Raw genomic sequence first — 12,026 nt, 5'->3', positions numbered from 1 at the left:
CATGCTGAACAGGATGTGGGGAAAAGGGACACCTACAGTGTCCTTGAATGCAAAGTGTAAAGAGCTGCATGGAGAACAGTACAATTCCTCAAGAAACTGAAAATAGAGCTACCAGTAGATCAGGTATTCCCACACCTGGGGATGTATCTGGAGAAAAACCACAGGCAGCCCAGCGTTCACCACAGCGCTGTTTACAATAACCAAGACACCAGAGTGGCCAGAATGTCCCTGGACCGATGAATGGATAAGGAAGAAGAGAGACAATGGACTCTTAGCCATAAAGAAGAATAAGACCTTTCTCAGCAACACGGATGGACCCAGAGATGCTCATACCAAATAAAGCTAACCATCATGTGGTATCACTTAAAGGGGGAATCAGAAACTCATTCCATATGAACTAACTTGCAAAAAAGAAAAAGACTTGGACAAGAAACATGCTTACCAAAGGGGAAAGGTGAGAGGAAAGGATAAATTAGGTGAAAGAAACCTATACACACTAATATATATATTGTAATAATTATGATAGATCAGCAAAGACCTACTCTGTATCACAGGAAATTCTATTCAGCATGCTTTAATAACTTGTATGGGAATAGAGGCTGAAAAAAAATGGCCACGTGTAGATGTATAACTGAATCCCTTTGCTGCACACCTGAAACAAGACATTGTAAATCAACCATACTCCTAGAAAAAATAAGAAACACTAACTCCATGAGAATTCCCTGGTGGTGCGGTGTGGTTAGGACTCCATGTGTCAATGCTGAAGGCCCGGGTTTGATTCCTGGTTGGGGAACTAAGATCCCACAAGCTGCATGATGTGGCCAAAAATCCCCCCAACGACAGCGAAAACAACCTCAATGGCACAAGGGTGGCACTTTCAGACACCTTTTGGGGTTTGTCGGCTGGGAGCTTGGTAAAAGTCATGGAGTAACAATAAGAACACGGGTGGGAGGTTCCCTGGTGGTCCAGTAGCTAGGACTCCGCACTCCCAGTGCAGGGGGCCAGGGTTCAGTCACTGGTCATGGAATTAGATCCCACATGCTGCAGTAAAGATCAAAGATCTTGTGAGCCCCAGCTAAGACCCAGCGCAGCTAACAAATTCTGTATATAAAGAGCTTCAGTTCAGTTCAGTTGCTCAGTCGTGTCCAACTCTTTGTGACCCCATGAATCACAGCACACCAGGTCTCCCTGTCCATCACCAACTCCCGGAGTTCACTCAAACTCATGTCCATCGAGTCGGTGGTGCAATCCAGCCATCTCATTCTCTGTCGTCCCCTTCTCCTCCTGCCCCCAATCCCTCCTAGCATCAGAGTCTTTTCCAGTGAGTCAACTCGTCGCATGAGGTGGGCCAAAGTATTGGAGTTTCAGCTTTAGCATCAGTCCTTCCAATGAACACCCAGGATCGATCTCCTTTAGAATGGACTGGTTGGATCTCCTTGCAGTCCAAGGGACTCTCAAGAGTCTTTTCCAGCACCACAGTTCAAAAGCATCAGTTCTTCGGCGATCAGCTTTCTTCACAGTCCAACTCTCACATCCATACATGACCACGGGAAAAACCATAGCCTTGACTAGACGGAGCTGTGTTGGCAAAGTAATGTCTCTGCTTTTTAATATACTATCTAAGAGCATGGGCATAGCATTAACAAGAGCAGTGGGTATGCACGATACAGATGGGATTCCTGGGCCAGGTAAGCAGTCAAGCTGTATCAGTTTTGAATTAAGAAAAATATTTTTTAAAGAAACGTAATTGAAAACCAGGTAGAGGCAGAGACTTCTCATTGGATTTGGGGTAAGTATCTGGACTCACCAGCTCACCTCCTCCATGTCCCTACACTATCTTGGAACCCAAAGAATCCTTGAAACACCCCAGGGAAGCCCAGCCCAGGTATTCTCAGAGGTCCCAAGAATCCTGCAGTTCTAACATACTGAACAAACACATCCAACCCTCCTCATCTCCCACATGAGGAGTCCCGACTCAGGGAGCATCATGCCCAAGGGCAGTGTCAGATCCTGAAAGTGGGTACTTCCCTCAGAGAAGCCCTGGATCCGATGCACGGGGCATTGTGTTTCATCATAGCAAAGCCCTGGAAACAGATGTCCATCCAGAGGGCATCGGCTAAATAGCCACTGCTATGGCCACATGCTAAACTATGGTGATGCAGGAAAGAATGAATAGCTCAGGCCCCAGGTCCCCATCCAGGGAAATTTGAAGAATGACTGACCACCTGTGGAAAGAGGATGCCATACAGCTAAGTACACACACATACTCTGCGGCTCGTACTTCTTACGTTCATTCTGCACTATTTTTCCTGGCAGTGTAGCTAGCTCTGTCTCACACCAAACATAACTGGCTACTTCTGGAAGAGGGAGAAGGGAATGGGGTGGGGGAAGATTTCAAAGGGGACTTTAGCTTTGTCCCAAATATTGTACTAAAAACAAAGGAAATGTATGTATCAATTTGTGGAATGAAAACATAAAGGTAGCTTTAAGAAACAAATGGGCAAAGCAGAAAATGAAGTCCAGAGAGCAGGACTGTTGTGGGATGCTCACCGTGAAAACAGCCCTGCTGTTCTGCCAGCCCACAGGCACCCAACATGCAGGGCCAGAGGCCCTGGCTGCAGAGGGATTTCTTGCCTTGCTGCAGGAATCCTGAGCACCTGTCAGGCTCCTGACCTGGGGATCCTGACTCGCTGTGTGAGACTGTGGGTAACTCAGCTCCACGTACTCACACAGGGGGAGCTGGAGTGAACATCAGTGTTGGGACAAACCCAGCCTAGCACCTGTGAAATTCATAACATGAATCTACCCAAGAAGAAACAGCTACACATCCATGTTGAGGGACATTTTTGCAAAATAACTGGCCAGAACTCTTAAAATAGTCGGGGTCATGGAAGATCAAGAAAGGCTGAGAACTGGTTCAAGAGATTAAAGGATACTAAAGAGCCCTGGAAAATTGAACATCATTTATAATCTAGGAAAGAGTTACTTGTAAAGAACACCATACTAACAGCTGGCAAAATGTGAATATTTTCTGTGTGGATTGGATAATACTATTTATTACACTGTTATATAAGAGTATGTCATTGCTCTTAAGTAGTACATGCTGAAATATTGATGGGTAAAAGTGAAGAAATAAAGCTGAATTTTGACCCATGCGCTTTCTCTAATGGATCCCACTTATCTGGCGCAGTTCAGAACATGTCCACCAGGGGACACTGTCGCCCCACCCTCTGACAAACTAGCGTTTGCTTGAACCTCCTCTGGGAAGACTGGGCTGGTGATCAATGGTGGTGAGGTAATGAGACTATAAATAATTCAATGACAGGAATAATTAAAAACTTTCTCTGTCAGGGAGGCCTTCTGCTCGTCAAGTGCTATCTCTCTTAATCCTTGCCACAACCCTCTGAGGTAGGAATTATCCTCATTCCCACTATGTAAATGAGTCTGAGATTTGGAGAGGTTGAATAATTCTGCCAGAATCACAGAGCTGGGAGTCGTTGGTCTGTGAGATTCCACTGCCTTGGCCCCCCAAGTGGTCCTACCGCCTGTCATGAGTCAGAGTGGGGAGAACTCACTGAACCTGCCCCTGCCCGTCTGTAGGCTGAGCACTTAGAAGTGTGTGTGTGTGTCCCCACCCATGAGTATAAAGCAAACACTGCCTACAGTGAGATCTAAGTCCTGCTCTAAACATCAACCCCCCCAACCTCTAACCCACCCAACCCTCACCGCTCCAAGGGAAATGACTACCACCAGTTTCTCTGGATCTTTCCAGAGATGATTTTTCAAATATGACAGCCCTGTACACACACATCCTCTGCTGGCTTGCCCTGCTCATGCATGTTCTGCACTGTGCTTCTTCCTGGTCCTGGGCACCATGTGGCAGGTATTTGCTGCTTTCTGCAGCAGTGGATGGAGATTCTGTGCTGGAGGCACTGAGGGGGCTCCACTCTATCAAACCTTTGGAGGGGGAGGGAGGGAGGGATAAGCTGGAGCTTAAATTCTCTAGGAGCTGCGCCCCGTTCTAGGGAGCTGTCCCTGGGGAAGGGAAGAGGCTGTGCAGCATAGTTGCTGAGATATGCACAGGAAGCAGACCTAATTTCAGATAGGTCCACATGGGTTATGTGACCTTGGGCAAGTACCATATGTCTCGGAGGCTGTCTTCTCATTGGTAAATGGGAACAATGATGGGTGGCAGGTGCCAGGGCTGCTGTGAGGAGTAAGGCCTGCTTCACACTGAGTGCTCGGTAAAGCCTGATCCAATTCTAGGCATCCGACTTTGGCAGCTCCCATGCCTTGGCCCGGGGCTGGCACTGCCACTTTTGTCCTGAGGCTGAGGAGGATGGGGCTGAAGAGCCAAGAGGAACACCCAGCGCGGAAACTCATCACATGCGATTGTTCTCTCTGGGACCCCTGAAATCAAATCGGTTAGGTGATCGAGGACACTGAGAAAGACCCCTCAAAATATCCCCTCAACTACCAACTGCACAGAAATGCAAAGGATCCTAAAAGAATACTACGGACTGCATGTCAACAAATAGGGTAGCTTAGATGAAATGAGCAAATTCCTAGGAATACCCAAGCTACCCAAACTGACTCAAGAGAAAATCTGAAAAAAACTACAGGTCTAGAGACTGGACTTCCTGGAGGTCCAGTGGTTAAGAATCCACCTGCCAATGCAGGGGACACGGGTTCAATCCCCGGTTCAGAAAGATTCCACATGCCCCAGGACAACTAAGCTCATGTACCACAACTGATAAGCCCATGTGCCCTGGAGCCCATGCTCTGCAACCAGAGAAGCCACTGCAGTGAGAAGCCTGCAACGAACTTTTGAAAAACTGCAACATCCACTTATGATAAAAATTCTCCAGAAAGTGGGCATTAGGGAACCTGCCTAAACATGATAAAGGACATCTACAAAAAATGCACAACTATCATTCTTAATGGTGAAAAGTTGAGCATTTCCTCAAAGATCAGGAACAAGACAAGTATGTCTTGCCACTCATACAACATAGTTTTGGAAGTCCTAGCCACAGCAGTCAGAGAAGAAAAATGAATTCAAACTGTAAAAAATAAAACTGTCACTCTTTGCAGATGACATGATACTCTATGTAGAAAATCCTAAAGATACTACCAGAAAACTGTGAGAGTATCAATAAAGTCAGTAAAGTTGCAGGATACAAAATTAATACAGAAATCTCTTACATTCCTATACACTAATGATGAAAGAACAGAAGGAGACATTAAAGAAACAATTTTGTTAACCATCACATCAAAAAGAATAAAATAATGCCATTTGCAGGAACCTAAAAGGACTGAGAGATTCTCATACTAAGTGATGCAAGTCAAAGGAAGACAGATATCATACGGTACCGCTTATATGCAGAATCTAAAAAGATGGCACAAATGAACTTGTTCACAAAACAAAAATCGCCACAGATGCAGAAAACGAATCTACAGTTAGCAAAGGATGAAGGAGGTTGGCAGTGATAAATTAGGAGACGTTTAGGGGGATCAACAAATACACAACACAGCATACATAAAACATAACTAAGGACCTACTGTATAGCACAGGGAACTCGACTCAATATTCTGTCTTAACCTGTATAAGAATCTAAAACAGAGTGGATATACATATGCATATGAATAATTCACTTTGCTGTATGCCAGAACTAACAAGATATTGTTTATCAACTAACTTCAATAAAAATTAAAAATATAACAATTTCAGAATTTATAAAGTGTACCCAGGACTGTACCCTGAAGCCTCTAAAAAACATTGCATAAATTAAAAGGACCTAAATAGAAAACAACACATGTTTAAAGATTAGTATGCTTAATATTGGGCTTCCCTGGTAGCTCAGTTGGTAAATAATCCGCCTACAATGCAGGAGACCCCAGTTCAGTTCCTGGATTGGGAGAGCCACTGGAGAAGGGATAGGCTACCCACTCCGGTATTTTTGGGCTTCCCTTGTGGCTCAGCTGGTAAAGAATCCACCTGCAATGCGGGAGACCTGGGTTCGATCCCTGCGTTGGGACGATCTCCTGGAGAAGGGAAAGACTACCCACTCCAGTATTCTGGCCTGGAGAATTCCATGGACTGTATAGCCCTTGGGGTCACAAAGAGTCGGACATGACTGAGCGACTTTCACTCACTAATGCTTAATATTGTTCAAATAATAGTATTTCCCAGAATAACATATAGATTAAATTCAATCTCTGTTAAAACTTAGAGTTTATTTTCCAGTTTGTATTTAATTTTTAAAAACTTTTTATTTTGTGTTGGAGTAGAAGAAGGCTGATCGCCGAAGAATTGATGCTTTTGAACTGTGGTGCTGGAAAAGACTCTTGAGAGTCCCTTGGACTGCAAGAGATCCAACCAGTCCATTCTAAAGGAGATCAATCCTGAGTGTTCATTGGAAGGACTGATGCTAAAGCTGAAACTGCAATACTTTGGCCACCTCATGCAACGAGTTGACTCACTGGAAAAGACTCTAATGCTAGGAGGGATTGGGGGCAGGAGGAGAAGGGGACGACAGAGAATGAGATGGCTGGATGTCATCACCGCCTCGATGGACATGAGCTTGAGTAAACTCCGGGAGTTGGTGATGGACAGGGAGGCCTGGCGTGCTGTGATTCATGGGGTTGCAAAGAATCGGACCCGACTGAGCGACTGAACTGAACTGAACTGATACTTTATTAACAATGTTGCGATAGATTCAGTGGACAACAAAGGGACTCAGCCATACATATCCATGTATCCATTCTCCCCCAAACTCCCCTCCCATCCAGGCTGCCACATAATATTGAGCAGAGTTCCATGCCCTATATTGTAGGTCCTTATTGGTTATCCAGTTTTAATTTTAGCAGTGTGTACATGTACATCCCAGACTCATGACTGTCTCTTCCCCACATCCTTACCCTTGTCCCCGGCAAAAATAAGGACCTTCACTAGGTCTGTGAGTCTGTTTCTGTTTTGTAAGTTCATTTGTATCGTTTCCTTTCAATGCCACATGTATGGTATGTCACACAGCACTTCTCCGCCTCTGCCTACTTCACTCAGTATGACTATCTCTAGGTTCATCCATGTTGCTGCAAATGGCATTATGCCATTTTTTAAAAAAGACTTTGAGTAGTACTCCACTATATAATATACCACATCTTCTTTATCCATTCCACTGTCGATGGACATGTAGGTGAACTCCATGTCTTAGCTATTAGAAACAGTGCTACAGTGAATGTTGGGGTGAATAGATCCTTTTGGATCATGTTTTTCTCTGGATATATGCTTAGGAGTGAGACTGCTGGATCATGTGACAGCTCTAATTTTAGTTTTTCAAAGAACCTCCATACTGTTCTCCATAGTTCAGAGTTACTTTTTTATTTTAAAAATGGGGGAAAACCCTAATATTCTTTGGAATCCAAGGGACACCAAAGAGCCAAAAATCTTGCAAAACAGCAGTAATGCATTATTAGAATAGACTTACAGACCATGGGACAGATATGAGAATCCACAAAAAAACCTCATTTTTATTTTCACTTGATTTCTGATAGAAGTGCTAAGACCCAACAAATGACATTGCAAAACCTGGACCTCACGTGCAAAATCTTGAGGGTGGACCTGACCTCATACCATACACAGACCCAACAAATGACATTGCAAAACCTGGGCCAAGAACAGACCCAACAAATGACATTGCAAAACCTGGACCTCACGTGCAAAATCTTGGGCCAAGAACAGACCCAACAAATGACATTGCAAAACCTGGACCTCACGTGCAAAATCTTGAGGGTGGACCTGACCTCATACCATACACAGAAGTTAATATAGGATGAATCACACTCTAAATTTTGGAGCTAACCTATAGATATGTAGAAGAACATCCGTGAACATCTCCATGACCTGGGCTTGTTCATAGTTCATTAAATATGATACCAAAGGCACAGGAAACAATGAAAAACAGATACACTTGCTTTCAAAAAAAATGCAAAACTTCCATGTGTCACAGGATGTTCTCAAAAGAGTGAAAAGACAACCAAGAGAATGGCAGAAAATGTTTGCAACCCACAGGGTGCCTATGGGATTAATAGCCAGAATATATAAAAGATGTCGACAACACAATTTCAACATGCGAGACAGCAAAAGAGACACAGAGATAAAGAACAGTCTTTTGGACTCTGTGGGAGAAGGCGAGGGTGGGATGATCTGAGAGAATAGCATTGAAACATGTATATTATCATATGGGAAACAGATTGCCAGCCCCGGTTCAATGCATGAGACAGGGTGCTCAGGGCTGGTGCACTGGGACGACCCTGAGGGATGGGATGAGGAGGGAGGTGGGAGGGGGGTTCAGGATGGGGGACACATGTACACCCATGGCTGATTCATGTCAATGTATGGTGAAAGCCACTACAATATTGTAAAGTAATTAGCCTCCAATTAAATAAATTTTATAAAAAAGAACATTAAAAAATGAGCCAAAACCTAAACATTTCTCCAAAAAGATGTACAAATGGCCAAGAGCACATAAAAGATGCAGGCTATAACTGATTATTAAAGAAATGGAAATCAAAACTTTAATGAGATACAGCCTCACACGGGTCAGGATGGCCATCATCAAAAAATCTACAAACAATATAAATGCTGGAGAGGACGTGGAGAAAAGAGACCTCTCCTACACTGTTGGTGGGAATGTAAAATGGGTACAACCGTGATGAAGAAGAATATACAGATTTCTTAAAAAAACCGTATATGGAACTACCGTATGAGCCAACAGTCCCACTCCAGGGCATACATGCAGAGAAAGCCATTATTTGAAAATAAACATGCACCCCAGGGTTCACTGCAGCACTGTTTACAATAGCCAAGACATGGAAGCAACCTAAGTGTCTATAGACAGACAAATGGGTAAAGACGAAGGGGTCCATATATACAATGGAGTATTACTCAGCCATGAAAAGGAGCGAAATACTACCATTCGCAGCAACAAAGATGGACCAGGAGATTCTCATAGTCACTGATGTAAGTCAGACAAAAAATGATAAATATATGATATCATTCATATGCAAAATCTAAAAAGTTGATATAAATGAACTTATTTACAAAGTTCACAGATATATATATATAGAGAGAGAGTCACAGATATGGAAAATACACCTACAGTTACCAGAGGGGAAAGGGAGGGGTGGCCAGGAAGGATAAATTAGGAGACTAGGATCAACATATACACACTACTCTATGTATAATAGACAACCAATAAGGCCTACTATAGCACAGGGAACTCTATTCAGTATTCTGCATTAATCCCTATGTGTAAAGAATCTATAGCAGAGTGGCTATAGGTATATGTCAAACTGATTCACTTTTCTATATGCCTGAAACTTATAAACATTGTACACCAACTATACACCAATAAAAATTTATAAATAACATTTCAGAATTCAATCAAGGAAGTGAAAGGTTTCTACCCTGAAAACTCTAAAACATTGCTTAAGGAGGACCTAAATAATTGGAATACAGTCCATGTTTAAATATTAGAACGCTTCAAATAATAATACTAGTCAGCCCAATATACAGATTCATTTCACTCCTATTCAATCTGAGAGGTTCCCCCCACCCAAATTGGGGGAAAAAATTCTAATATTCATACGGAATTCCACAGGACGCTAAAGAGCCAAATTTAGCTTGCAAAAGTGTGTTACTGCATTTGAATAGACACACAGACCATGGAATAGACTTGGAACACAGAAACAAACCCTCAGCCTAAGCTAAGAACTACAGGCAAAAACACTGACACAATCTTCATGATCTTGGCTTGGGTTTTGGGTCCTAAAATATGACACCAAAGGCATAGAAAACAATGAAAATTAGATTCACTGGTCGTCAGAACAATGAAAAATTTCTCTTAGTCATGGAACATTATCATGAGAGTGAAAGGACAACTAGAAAATGGTAGAAAATGTTTGCAAACCATAGGCCTGTTACAGGTTTAAGATCCAGAATATATAGAGGATGCCAACAACACAATCAATAGTGATCCAAAAACCTGAACAGACATTGCTCTTAACAAGACATACAAATGGTCGACAACACATGAAAAGATGGTCAGCATCATTAATTATCAGAGAAATAGAACTTAGAACCTCAATGAGATATCACAAGTCAGAATGATCATCATCAAAAAATCTACAAACAATAAATGCAGGATACTGTGTGGAGAAAAGGGAACTCTCCTACACTACAACCATGATAGAGAAGAACAGTGAGGTTCCTTAAAAAACTGTATACAGAACTACCATATGATCCAGTAATCCCACCCAAGTGCGTATATTCAGAGAAAACCATTATTTGAAAAGATACATGCACCCCACGGTTCACTGCAACACTATTCACAATAGCCGAAACACGGAAGCCACCTAAGTATCTGTCAACAGACAAGTGAAGAAGAAGTGATACTCAATAGGAAAACTTGTAATCACTTTTTAAAATCAAGACACAGAACAGAATTATCTTGGGATATTTTGAAAAATACAAATGCTCGGGTAAAGCTATTTTTCTCCAAGGCTTCAGATGTGTTTCTAATGGCAGCCATGTTGAAAGACAGCTGGACTATATGCTGATCATTTACTTTTATCTAGCTTGTTTCACTTTTTCTATTCCATGTTCACTGCTCCCATTTCATTTACTTTATGTTTTCCAATTTCTCTGTCTCTTTTTGTGTTGTTGCTGTTTCTCAAGCATTTATCAAGCTTAGTAATAAAGCTTTTGTATACAAATATATATACAGTATGTATAATAAAATGGATATATATTTTTAAAAATTCATGAATTTTTGCCTAGCTAAAATTTTTTTGACATTTTGATTATACTTGTTTGACTCAGCATGACTAGAATGCTAGATTTTAATTTATATTCACTCAAAACTTTTATATAATTCTGTGTATTTTGGCATCTAGTATTAGTGCTAAAAATTTCTTTATCTTAGTGATTTAAAAAAATTTGAATGAGACTTGAAACTTCTAATCCAATTCTTGGAATATAAAGATATATGAGGTTAAAAAATAGGAAATAAGTGATACGGTATTATAGATTTTGTTCAAATATTACAAAGTTTTATGCCAGTGTCCATTATATGTTTTAATCCTTATCAAGATTCCACATTGGATTTAGCTGCACCTTCAGCTGGATGCCACAAATTCTGATAAATTCTCTTTTCATTTTTATTCTATTACAAATATTTTCTAATTTTCCTTGTTATGGCTTCTTAGAAATAGCCATTATTCAAGAGTGGACATTTAATTTCTAAATACATGGGATTTTGTTTAAAGTAGCTTTAATATTAATTCTCATTTTTATACTAATTTCTCATTTTAATGATTTTTCTCTGCCATCACCCTCTGTTTTTCTCACTCTAACTTTATTGAGGCTTTGGATGGCTCAGTCAAAGATCTCTCTTGATAAATGTCATTTTTTATATGAAAATATGTGGGTTACTTTCAAATGTCTTTTGATATTTATTTCCAACATAATTCTACAGTGAAAAGAGAACATATTCTCTATGATTTCAATACCTTTAAGACCATGAAATTTTTGTACCTTGTGCTATGTCCCTGGATATGATCCAGTGTCTTGTAGTTTACAGTCTGTGGGGACTTGAGTAGCATTTTTGTTATACTGTTGTTTGAAAGTTGTATAGATCTCAGTTATGTTGAATTGGTGTATAGCATTTTTCAGATTGACTCTATCTTTCTACTTCTCTGTATATTCATTGTATTAATTTTGGGGAGATTGACTTGAGACTCCAAATAAAAATGTTAATTTACTTAAAAGATAATTGTAATAAATAGTTGAACTGTATGTAAACTTGTTCTGCATTTTCCAAGTCTTTTATAAATGTGTTATCATACTTTCATAATTTAAAAATAAAAAACTTAAAAAAAAAGGAAACAGTGGTACATACATACAATGGGGCAATCCTCAGCCAGAAAAAATGAGTGAAAAGCTACCATTTGCAGCTATATGGATGGCC

This window comes from Moschus berezovskii, chromosome 8 (assembly GCF_049115385.1).
Source record: "Moschus berezovskii isolate FMDL1 chromosome 8, NW_MosBer_1.0, whole genome shotgun sequence".
NCBI lineage: Eukaryota > Metazoa > Chordata > Mammalia > Artiodactyla > Moschidae > Moschus > Moschus berezovskii.
This window is presented reverse-complemented; position numbering follows the sequence as displayed.